This window comes from Typopeltis vanoorti, chromosome 7 (genome assembly GCF_054136105.1).
Source record: "Typopeltis vanoorti isolate ZY-2024b chromosome 7, IOZ_Tvanoo_1.0, whole genome shotgun sequence".
Lineage (NCBI taxonomy): Eukaryota > Metazoa > Arthropoda > Arachnida > Uropygi > Thelyphonidae > Typopeltis > Typopeltis vanoorti.
The window spans coordinates 125,917,859-125,930,870 of record NC_143555.1 but is presented as its reverse complement, the minus strand read 5'-3'; the positions used below and the strand labels follow the sequence as shown (position 1 = coordinate 125,930,870).

At 39.7% G+C, this 13,012-nt stretch overlaps 1 protein-coding gene across 1 annotated transcript in view; it reads left to right on the top strand.

Annotated features, from left to right (window-relative positions):
• Positions 1–13,012, top strand: part of Rab3GAP1 (RAB3 GTPase activating protein subunit 1) — a 584,727-nt gene that overhangs the window by 112,235 nt on the left and 459,480 nt on the right. The gene's annotated exons all lie outside the window — the stretch shown is intronic.

The window sequence follows — 13,012 nt, the reverse complement described above, 5'->3', positions numbered from 1 at the left end:
CGTTTTAAAACCGAATAAGAAACTCAAAGATTGGAATTAGAGAGTTTCATGTATAAAATAGTATATAGTATAGTATATAGTATAAAAAACTATAAAAGCGTGACTATAAAATACTAGCATGAGCTATACCAAGATTAGCAATCAGAACTTTCCCCACCTTTGCAACGAGTTGCCCATGTTTGTACTACGTTGTAGGACTACTTGCATTTAGCTCACGCTAGTATTCGCCGATACTTTTATAGTTTTTTATACTATATTCAGCATGAAACTCTCTGATTCCAATCTTTGAGTTTCTTATTCGGTTTTAAAACGATGTGGGATCTAATATCCCCTTAATTTAATTAATGGTTCTAAATTAGTATTTAATGTCTTAACAATGAGATTCTCAAATTGTGGATTGTCTTCCTTTCAGAGACTCGCAAAGTGGAAACCTTTACATATAGTAAAAATTGTAGTCATGTTTATGTAGTATAAGATTTTCCTTATCTGAGAAAATGGCCAAAATTGTGGCAGAATAATGCAGTATGTTATAGAACATTTATAACAATTTCAACCTTTTCTTTCTTAATACTCCCCCTCTTCTACCTATTATGGTGTTGAGGTATGTATTCTTGTAACCGCAACTGTTCTTGAGGATGAGGTGGTTAGCCCTATGCCTCCTGGTGTGTCCTATGTCTGTAGATGCGTGTGTTCACAAGGCTGGTTTGCCTGTTCTGAGGGATGAAAAACCTGAGTTTCCAGGAGAAAAAACCTTTTACCTCTGTATGAGACTGGATAACTCACTTTTAGTCGAAAGAGACCTCACATCATAGATGGGAATCAAACCCAGGTCCTTCAGACCAAAGGGCTTCACGTATACCGACTGAGCTACAGAGGCTCCAACAATTTAACCACTTTCTGATAATCTGGTGAGAATATTAACAACTGCATATTATATGTTACTTCTCCTTTTTACCCTTTTTTTTTTTTTTTTTTTGTACAGACTGTCTGTGAGAGAAAACTCAAAGATAGTTCTACTCATGATATTTTGTGAAATCTCAACAGTTTCATTAAAAGTTATTCTAATATCATATAAAAAAGTATCTCAATTATAAATTTTAAGTTTATAAATATATTATAAGGAAAGGGTAGCAAAGCAGGTGTTTGATGCCAAAATGGTAGAAATGAGATCTGGAGGAAGGCCAGTTGATTCAGTTAGCGAAATGTTAGATATGACAATATTGGAAATGTTAGATATAGCAGAATTAAAATAGACTGATTTGGAGGAAAATTGTTGATAGGAGATTATTAATAATGTAAACTTAATCATGTAGTGCTGTCATAGTAGCCCAAATACCCCTTGGGGATACATATCAGGAAATTGATGATGATGATGATGAATGCAGTCTTGACTTAGGAGATTATAAAACATGAGAAATATTTTGTCAAGAAGGGGTATATGTGGAACTATAAGGTAGGTGATTATGACAAGCATAGAAGGAAAGTTGAATCTGTGCCATGCGTAAAACACTGTAAGGTAAAAATGTTAGCAGTGCATGGAAAATAGTTAAGGGGCATCTTCTTCTTCAAGTGTCATCCCCTAGAAGGAGGTTGGCAACCATGTATTGAAACTTTTTTCTTTCTTTTGCTGCTCTGGAACATTTATAGTAATTCAAGCCAGTCCAGTCCTTAATGTCTTCAAACCACATTTTCCTGAGTCTACCTCTTCCTCTTTTTCCATCCAATTTCCCTTCTAATATTAATTTCTGAATGCCTTCTTGTCTAGTTAGATGTCGAAAATATTTAAGTTTTCATTCTTTAATTATTTTCATTAATGTTCTTTTCATTTTTGCTTTCTTTAAAACATTTTCATTTTCTCTGTCCATGGTATTTTCAACATTCTTCTGATGGTCCTCGAAAGCTTCTAATTTTTTCTCTGCTTCTTTATTTAGAGTCCAAGTTTCACTGTTGCAGAGAAGGCTTGACCAGATATAGTTTTATTAATCTTTTTCTTGTCTCTGGATGTTAGAACAGTTTTCATATCAATAAAGGCTTTTCTTACTTTCTCTATTCTTCTTTTTATTTCTTTAAGGAAATTTCCTCTGTCTGTAAACATTTGTCCCAAATATATAAAAGTCTGAAACTGTTCAATTTTATTTTTGTTAACAGTTATGTTTAGTTTCTTATTTATTGGTTCTTTTGATATAATCATGCACTTTGTTTTCTTTAGTTTAATAATTAATCCCATGTCTAAGCTTCTGTTGTAAATTTCTGAGACTAAGTTTTGGAGGTCATCTTCAGATTCAGCTATAAGGACTGTGTCATCTGCATACCTGACATTGTTGAAGTTCCTACCTCTGACTTTTACACCCTTCAATTCCGAAATATTTTTAAAAACTTGCTCACTATATATATTGTACTGTACCTTACCTATCCTCTTTGCTCCCTGCAGAGCATAGGGCCTCAACCATTGATTTCCATCTGACTCTATTGAATGCTTCGTTTTTGATCTCTCCAGGAACGTCCCAGCCATCTTGCCTCTGTTTCTAGTTCTCTTCTCCGTGTTATCTTGGGTCTACCTCTTTTCCTCTTGCCTTGGGAATTGCATTCTAGTACAGTTTTTGCTATTTCTTTTTCTGGGTTCCTGATGGTGTGACCTATCCAGTTCCATTTTCTTTTAGTGATTTCATTTCTAATGCTGGTTTGACCTGTTCTCTCCCAAAGTTCTATGTTTGTTATTTTATTTGGCCAGTATATTCCTAGGATCTTCCTCAAGCATTTGTTTATGTAGACCTGTATTTTATTTATGTTTTCCTTTGTTAGTGACCATGTCTCAACTCTGTATAGTAAAACTGGTTTAACATTAGTGTTGAAGAGCCTAATTTTGGTTTTTAATTTTATTTCTTTGGAACCTCAAATTTTTTTCATCATACTGAATGCAATCTGTGCTTTCTGGATTCTATTTTGTATGTCCTGTTTAGTTCCTCCTCGAGTGCTGATCACATCCCAGGTAGATAAAGTTATCAACCTGTCCCAGTGTTTTCCCTATTATTATTATTATTATTATTATTATTATTCCGGGCAACTCCAAGGAGTCGACAAACGCATCGAGGGAGGCCCTAACATCATGTCAAGAACAGCTATTCGACATTCACACAGTATTTATCATACCTTTCCTTGAACTCATTCACGGTCATAGCACCCACAACAGACTCTGGCAGTTTATTCCACTCATTCACCACTCTCCAAGTAAAAAACCTAGCTCTAACACCCTTGTTAACCACATTCTTGCCCAGCTTCCATGCATGGCTCCTAGTCCTCCCACCACCAGTTCTATTTTAAAAAATATCTTCTGGATTAATCTTATAGAAACCCTTCAGTAATTTGAATGTCTCAATCATATCACCCCTTTTCCGCCTATCAACCAATTTTTGCAACCCACAAATCTTCAACCTATTCTTGTAAGGTTCGTTCCTCTGACCTGCTATCATCTTGGTCATTCGTCTCTGGATCCTCTCCACTTCCTCCCCATCACGAAGAAAAACCCTGGTGCACATAACTGGGCACAGTAGTCCAGATGGGGTCTTATCAAGGCTCAATACAGAGGAACAATAACTAGTTTGTCTCTGCACGTTAAAGTATTTTTCAGAAGCCAAGTGATTTGATGAGCTGATTTAGCCACTTTTGCAATGTGCCCGCTAAACTTCAATTGCCTATCCACCAACACTCCCAAATCCCTAGCCTCATCAATATCCTGGAGTATGGTTCCACCAATGTGATATACTGCTGCTATTCTTTTCACCCCAAAATGCATAACCTTACACTTTGCCACATTAAATTGACATCCATTTTTCCTAGTCCAGTCCTCCAAACTATCCAAATCATCCTGTAAAATTTTGACATCCTGTGCACTCACAATTGCTCTACCCAACTTTGCATCATCAGCAAACAAGTGAACACTTCCTCTCAGATTCTTTCCTATATCATTGATGAACAAATTGAAAAGTAGTGGTCCAAGAACAGAGCCCTGTGGCACACCACTAGTCACAAGCCGTCTTTTGGACTCAACTCCTGAATAAATTACTCTCTGGTATCTCTCCATCAACAATCCTCCTATCCATCCCCATCTGCTCCAGTTTACTGATTGTCAAAGGCCTTGACAAGGTCCAGTAGTATCACTGTAAACCCATTACCCCCTATTCAGCCATCACTGTGTTATAAAACGTGAGCACGTTACTGAGGCATGATCTACCCTTCACAAAACCATGTTGTCCCCCATACAATATCGCATTTTCATCTATCCAATCCTGTATTCTTTTCTTGACTAATTTCTCTAAGACCTTGACAACGATTCCAGATATGCTACTCGGTTGGTAATTTACAACATCAGTCTTGGAACCACCTCTATGCAGTGGAACTATTTTTCCCTCTTTCCACCCCCTCGGGACTAACCCAGACCCGAGACTCAAATTAAACTCAAATGGTCAAGGGTACTGGCAATTCTTTAGCCGCTTCTCGTACGACATGAGCTGGTATACCATCCAATCATACAGATGTATTGACATTGAGGTTATGCAATAGACTACTCACCTCCACTTCATTCACCACAATTCCTGTATAATCTGCTGGTTCATTCATTTCTGCAGTGTCACCACCTGGATGATATATTCTTGCAAAGTGCTCACTCAGTAACTCAGCTATATCAACTGATTCAGTTACCTCCCTACCATCAGCATTCTTTAAAATCATTCTGCCATATACATTTTTCCTTTTATTTGCAACATATCGAAAAAATTGTTTAGGATTCTCTTTAGCCTGCATGACCAATGTTCTTTCGTAATCCTTTTTGCTTTTCTTACCACATTCGTTACCGGTCACCTTTCTCCTTAAATTCCCTCCATAGTTGTTTCTTTTTTTGCAGTTCAAGCTTAGTGGTGTAATTCATCCATTTAACCCCTACTTGATTTATTATTCAGACTCTAAGTATACAGTCAGCCATTGCTTCATGCAAACACTTCTTAACTGCCTCCCATGCACTTTCAACTTCTAGTCATTGCAGTTGTACATGCCATGGCACTGAACTAATCAAACTCCTAAGCTTGTCATACTTTCCAGCCTGATAATTCCACGTGTACCCTGTCTTAATTGTAAATTCCACAAGTATTTCAAAGACTAATTCTTGTTTGGGGTTTATCTTCATTACTTTAGTCTTGTTATGATTTATTTGCAATCCACATTTATTTGCTTCCTGGTTTAAATTATCTATTTTCTTTTGGAGGTGTTGATGTTTTTGTGCCAAAAGGCATATGTCGTCTGCAAAATCCAGGTCACTGATTTTATTTGACCATCCCCATCGAATGCCAATTCTTTCTTCAGATGTTTTCCTCATCACCCAATCAATAACAATCAGAAAGATGGTCGGGGAGAGTATACATCCTTGTCTTACTCCCGTGTTTGTTGCAAATGGTTCTGATAGTTTCCCGTTATTTATTATTTGGATTTTGTATTTTTCATGAGTTTTCTTTGTTATTTTATGATTTTCTGAGGAATCCCGTAGTGCTTCATTAACTTCCATATAGTCTATGCTATCAAATGCATGTTCAAAGTCGATGAATCCCAAATATAGGCTACTCGCCACTCTATTGACTGTTCAACAATTATTCTTAATGTTATTATCTGATCAATACAAGATCTGTTTGGCCTGAACCCAGCCTGTTCTTTCCTCATTTTAGTTTCAATTTCTTGTTTCATTCTTTCTAGCAAAATTCTAGTAAATACTTTATTTACAACATTTAGAAGTGAAATCCCTCTCCAATTTTTACAAAGTGTTATATCTCCCTTTTTTTGGCAGTTTCACCAGGAGTCCTGTATTCTAGTCTTCTGGCCATTCCTTCTTTTCCCATATTTGATTAAATAGGAGGTGTAGCATATCAACAGTAGTGCTTATATCTGCTTTAAGTTGTTCAGCAGCCTGTATATTGTCACTCCTGGCTGCTTTATTGTTTTTTGTTTTCTTCACTGCCTGAGTTATTTCTAGTTTAGTTATAGTTCCTGTATTTATTTTAAGTATTTCTTCTTCTGATGTTTCTGGTATTTCTTGTTCTAGGTTTTCTATTTCTCCATTTAAAATTTCTTTGAAATGTTCTACCCATCTTTTTTCTATGTCTGCTTCATTTGTGAGTAACTTTCCTTGTTTATTTTTTACAGGCTCTTCCCAGCTAACTTTCTTGTTATCTCAAACAACCTCTTTGGGTCAAATTTACTTGCTGCTTCTTCAGCCTCATTACACATTTCCTCCAGCAAAACTCTTTTATCTTTCCTTGCACTTTTTTTTTTTATCTGTCTGTTTCTAAGCCTGTATCTTTCATTCATCCTATTTCTTTTGTTTTTTTCTGTACTTTGCAGAAGTGTATTCCATAAAGTTTTCCTTTCTTCACATAATTTGATGGTTTCTTCAGAGATCCATTGTATGGGATTCCTACTCTGTCTTCCCAGAACTTATTCGATGGTACTATTAAATATATTCTTTATTTTTTCCCAGTTCTCTTCAATGTCTATTTCCTTATGCTGTTCTACAAGGCTTCCATATTTATTCCTTAATGTTACTTTATATTTGTCTTTTGTATCCTTGTTTTTCAGTTTGGATATATTGTATTTAATTCTTTGGTTCTTGCCTTTAAATAGTTTTCTTAGTTTCATTTTTATTTTTGCAATCAATAATAAGTGGTCTGTAAAGGTATCTACACCTCTCCAAACTCTTACATCCATCAAAGAGGTTCTCCTAGTTCTGTTTATTAAAATATGGTCTATTTGGTTTTTGGATTTCTTATCAAGTGATATCCAAGTCTGTTTATGGATGTCTTTATTGTTGAAAGTTTATTTTTCACTTGGTTAGAGTATAATAAAATTAATTTATCCAAGTGTGAGCAAACAAAGTTTGTGCCTGAAAGTATCTTCAGGACTGGGTTAAGGTGATACAACACCAGGGCAACTCGTTGCAAAGGTGGAGCGAGCTACCAACACTCCTATCTCAGTATCTCCTATAATGCAAAACACATCTCCTTGCGGATATGTCTATTGTTATGCATTAAGGGAAGGGCCACTACCCAGACTAGTTTTGACCTTTATTGAGGTCGAATGGGAGTTCATGTCTCTCATCATCGGCCTTTGGAGAATAAAGCATGCTGAGGGTCAGCAAACAGTAAGAGAGGAGAATAATGAAAGATAGAGTAGGATAGTAGGAGGTAAAAGAGGCCTCAGTCAACCTGTTTAGCCTTATATGGCTAATTGGTCTGTGACACATATTCTCAATTTATCTGTTAAAAAAAAAAAGAAAATTTAACCATAAAAATTTTGACTAATAGTTCACTTATAAATTTATCCTTAATAATTTCGTCAGTTATCTATGAAGGAGATCCATTGACCTGTTTTGAAAACAATAATTTCAGTTAGAACTTTTTTTTTTTTTTTTTTTATTTTATTTTATTTTATTTTTTTTTTTAAATTACATAAAAATCAAAGGACTTAAGGTCCGGTCAGTTGAACTGAAAGGGAACAAAATAAGGAACTTGCAGACCTGGTACCACTGGGACTTAGAATGGGGTAGAAGACTGGCCCGGGAGATGCTGCTCACAGGGAGCAGCACCGCCTCGCAGTAAGCCTTCACAGCCCGGGTTCTCAGATCTACCCCCCTTATTTGGAGTAAAGGAAACCATGCCAGCGAAAGCTTTGTGGCGAGGAAGAACAGAGTGGTTGTTACTTTTCCTAGGGAGAGTTAGGTGGAGTTTTGGAGATACTAAAGAAATATACAGGGCTTGATGCGTCCCTGTATAAGAAAGCATATTTTCGGTGGTTTGCAGTATTTGTTCACAAATTTAAAGTCGCCTAGTAGATGTCTCTCTTGCGCAAGAAATTTAGGAAGGTAAAAAAAGAAACCTTTCCTTATTCCTGCGTACATTAAATTTGCGTCCCGTACCTGGGATTTTTTCCGTACCTTCCAGATGTGATACTTTAAGACGTGGATCCAGGTGTGATACTTTTTTTTCCCCAGTGCTGTGCTCAGTCTTTGCCAGACGCGTTGGGCTGGTGGGCAAAAATAAAAGAAATGCTCCACCGTTTCCACGCCCCGGCAGACATCACAAAAGGGATCGTACGGACTGGGTACGTACCTAGATTTAACCTGTTTCACCGGGAGCCGCCCATAAGCTATTCGCCAGGCCAGATCCCGATGAAAAGGCTGTCCCCAGCTATTCTCGATGTTTTTAAAGAGAATTTCATTGTTTGTCCCGAGGTTTGGTGTATCACGCCTGGAGAGTTGGAAGAAATCCCAGTATACTGCTTTCGGTTTGTGTGTGAGGATTTCTGTTCCTTTGTCTCTAAGTACTGTGAGTGATTTTACTAGTGTGCAGTACCACTTGGGCACAACCCTTGCACGGGGTCCAGCATAGTCCGTGGTTCCAAAGAGGGGGAGGAAAAGTCCTATAAAATATCTAATTAGGAGGCCTGAAATATGGTTTGAGTTTAAGGCCTTCCGTACGGTTTTGAACGTATTTGCATAAAGCAAGCTTTTGAGATCGCAGAGCATACCCCCCTTCTTCATGTTTTAGTTGCAGGTATTGTTTTTTAACCTCATGTTTTTTTTCATTCCAGAAGAAATCTATGAGTTTTTTGGATAATTGGTTTTCTTGTAGCAGTGTGATGCCTGTGATATTGATTGTGTGCATCAGCATTGGGGTAATGATTGTTTTTATCACTGTGGCTCTGCCATAAAAGGAGAAAAAGGTCGGTTTGAATAGATTTATCTTTTCCTTACTTATTTCCTGTAATTTTTTAACTGGTAAAGCTAGCGACTCAGAAAAGGGAACTCCTAGTATTGTTAGCGGCTGCGTATGCAGCACTAAACCATAGGGAAGTCCGGTGTTATGGAAATTTCCAAAATTTTTGATTTTGGTTTTTTGTGCATTAACTCGGAGACCACTGACTATGCTGAAGTTTTGCAGTATGTCAAGATAGATGTAGATAGACTCAGAGTCTCTGAGTGTGGCCACTACATCATCTGCATATGCTACTATTTTGCACTGTTTGGAAACTTGGGGCAGTGGAATACCATTAATTGCAGGGGTGTTCTCTATTCTTTTGATGAGGGGTTCTAAATGCTAGGGAAAAGAGAAGGGGGCTTAGTGGGCAGCCTTGCCTAACCCCTCTCTTTATACGGATTGGTTCTGTCAGAAACCCATTAATAGACAGTTGTGTCGAGGCCCCCGCGTACATATGTTTAATTGTACGCCGAAGTCTCGGGCCTGTGCCTACTTTTTTTAGGGTGTCCTGTAAGTACGTGTGGCTGACGCTGTCTAACGCTTTTTCCAGGTCGGTGGAGAGAAGTGCCAGGGGGTATTTTTTTTCCTTGGCCAGTCTGATTAGGTCTCTTAACAGGAAGAGATTAAATTCCATAGATCTACCTGGGATTCCATAGACCTGTGAACTTGTTATTATGTTTTCTATTCCACCCTTAATGCGTGTACAGATAATTTTTACGAAAAGTTTATAGTCTAGGTTAGTTAAGGAGATGGGACGCCAGTTATTTGACAAGGTCCGATCTCGGTCTTTTTTGGGGATAAAGATTGTATAGCTCTTAGCGAATTCCTCGGGGATGTTTCCCGAAGTGAGGAATTCGTTAAAGATCTTTACTAGTGCTGGCAGTACAAGGTCCCAGATAGATCTATAGAATTCTATCCCCAGTCCGTCTGGCCCTGGGGTCTTTTTTGTCTTCATCGTTTTGCACGTGGCTTTTATTTCAGCTGCAGTTATCGGCCTGTCATGCAGGGCGCTAAGATGCTCGGGAAAACGTTTGACGTCCCACTCACTGAAGTCATCCGTGCCCTGCTGGTCAGCGAAGATGCCGAGATACTGCTGGTGAAAGTGACGGAGTATTTCATGGGTTGAATTTAGAATCTGGCCTTTCTCCTCGATCTGGTAAATCATTCTTTCATCGTTTGCTGCCACCCGTTGTTGATTGTAGAATGCGGCGGAGGGTGTTTCCAAATTTCTGAGATAGAGTCTCGTGCGAAAGTCGAGGTCATCGACTCTACTCTGCCACTCTTGCTGCAGCTCTATTTCTACCTGTCTGATAAGATGTCCGCAGGGAACTCCGCTCCGTTCGCTTGACCGGTACCAGCCGAGTTCCCTGTAGAGATCCCTCAGCCGTTTACGTTGTTGGTAGACCCTTTCGCTCCCACATTTTTGAAACAGTTCCTTAGCCTGCCACTTAAAGTGCAGCCAGTTTTCCCAGTCCCAGTTGATGTTTGTCCATTCATCACAGAGTTTCTGTAGCTGGTCGCTAAAAAGACTGGGAAAGGTAGGAGGAAGCCTCCAAGGACCTCTGGCTGTTTCCATAACCTCTGGGAGTGTAATTTTTAAAATGACCAATTTGTGGTCTGTTGACATGTTGTGTGCTGTGATGTGACGTGTCCTTTGAACATACTGTTCCAAGTTTTGGGACACGTACACCCTATCTAGTCTCGTCGATATCTGGCCGCGGCACCACGTTGTTTCTACCTTCGATGGGTTATTCCTCCTCCAGACATCGACGAGATCAAAATTTACACAGCATCTTTTTAGAGCGGCGGTTCCGCCGGTTCCGGAGTTTGCATTCCCACCTACTTTGTCCAAACGTGTGTCTTCCACACAATTCCAGTCCCCGGCTACTATTAGGTGTTCTGCTCCCAAGAGGTAGTTTTCAAGGGCAGAGAAGAAACCGCTTCTGTGGTATGGGCTATTCGGGGCATATACTGCAACAAGCCAGATGGTACGGCCACCGTACTTCCAGTCTACCGTTATTAGACGTCCCATGGCGTCCTTCTGGACGTTGAAGAACCCCCCCCCCCCCGCGATTGGGGGGCGAATTAGTATCCCCACCCCTCGCGAGTGAGCATCCCCAAAGCACCAGTAGCTGGTGACTGGGTAACTTCTCGAGAAGTTCTCCATGTCCCAATGCTTATAAAAATGGGTTTCTTGAATCAGGAGGATATTAATTTTGTACCTAAACATTAGCTTCCAGACAGTGCTTTGTGCGAAGGGGTTGCGTAAACTGTTGGTGTTTAAAGTGGCAATTTTAAAATCCATGTTGGTATTTGGAGGAAGGGGGGGGTGTTGTCTGTTTGTTGCTCTACATGTTCCACCTGTGATTCACTATCGGAGCTGTTTGGAATATCCATAACGAGGTCGTTTTGAAATTCCATTTCTGTGATGCTATAAATGTCCGTGCTGCAGATATGTGAATGGGGTTCTGCAGGTTGGTCCGCTACTGGGGATAGGTTTCCTGTCTTTGTTACCGCCTCCTCAAGCGGTTGGGTGCCTTCGCGTTGGCTTGTAGTTTGGATGTTGTCCATTTCATCTTCTGACGAGAGTAGGCTGCTTTGTTTAGCCTTTTTTGCCTCTTCTGTTTCTGCCTCTCTTGTGCGCTTTATTGGGGCGCTGGTTGTTACGACTTCTTCCTCTTTGCTGCGGGTTTCGAAGTAGGCTGTTATTTCCTTGATGTGGCGGGTTGCCCTGGGTGTCTTACCCGTTACGGGTTTCATGGAGGTTGTGTTTTCTGCTAGTGTTTCTTTTTCGGTCTGTTGCCGGAGCTCTGGAAAATCGCTCCCTGATGATACCTCAGGTTTACTGAGGGGTATAGCCCTGATCGGTATTATGGTCCCTCCAGCTGCTTCTGAGAGTGTTCTGTGCGAGCACGTGTCCACTTTATGGGTCAAGTCCCCACATTTAAGACAAGCTTCTGTGCAGTTTACTATTTTGTGCTCTGTTGATTTGCAATTTCTGCACTGTAGTTTTGGGCATTCTGCCCCTAGGTGACCCTCAGAGTTACATCGGAAACACAATCTTTTAACACCCGGGTAGTTAACCATGACCCTTGTTTGGCCCACTAAAATGAAGTTGGGAACTTCCTTTTTCATATCCATCGGTATTTCAATGTCGCCTGTTTTCCAGCCTTTGTAATCAGCATGTTCAAATGCTTTGATACTAATAATATCGCCCCATTGGCTAAAAAATTTCTTGACGTTGTCTTCATTCTCCAGGTATTCCAAGGGAAATCTAGTTATTCTTAACGTTTTCCGTAAACTCCCTATTAAATAAGGTTTTATCGTTTGTCCCGCACAGGGGAAACCCTCTAATAATTTGCTTCTTGTTTGGTCATTTTTGACTACAATTTGGAATCTTTCTTTTGAGTACGGTGTGAAACCGTATATGTTTTCTGCCCCTACTGTATCAATCAGAGCTTTCACTAACGTCCGCTCATCTGAGAGCCGCTTGACTTCGATGCCAAGCGTTCTAGTTCTGGGTAAGAATAACGGCATTGTTGGGGGAAGACCTAACTACTGGCTGTAGAAGGGGGGGGGGTAAAGGAGGGCAAAGTCGGGGAACGCCCGGTGTCCCTCACAACAAGTGAAGAGATACCAGAAGGAATGGGTAAAAGAGCCAATAATAAGAAAAAAGGTCTTACCAACGCCGAGGTACTTCTGTAGAAAGTGAGCATGGAGCTCTCTCTTCGGGCCGTGGGAAATGGATCCTCTTTTGGACTGGTAGGCACAGGTTCTTTCTTCTTTGAACTGGAGCTGTCTTTCACGTCTTGGCGAATAAGGTCTCTTCAGTGGGAGCCAGGCCTAAGTAGAGATACCAGGAAGCATTAGCAGGTCATCTCCACCTATAGGCGTTGCCAAATGGTGTGCCACCCTTTTTTTAATAAATTACTATGGATTTAGTGAAAGATGTTGAAAGTTTATTTTTCAATAACTAAGTAATCCTGTGAGTTATCCTGACTACTTTAGCAGTATGTCCTCTATACTTCAACTCTGTATTTACATCTATCCCAAATCCCTGGTTTCATCAATTTCCTGGAGAACAATTACCTCTATGTGGTACACAATTTGATTTCTTTGTATCCAAAAATGCATAATGCCCTCTATACTTCAAATCTCCATCTACTACCACTACTATCCAAAATCCCTAGTTTCATCAATTTCCTGAAATACAGTTC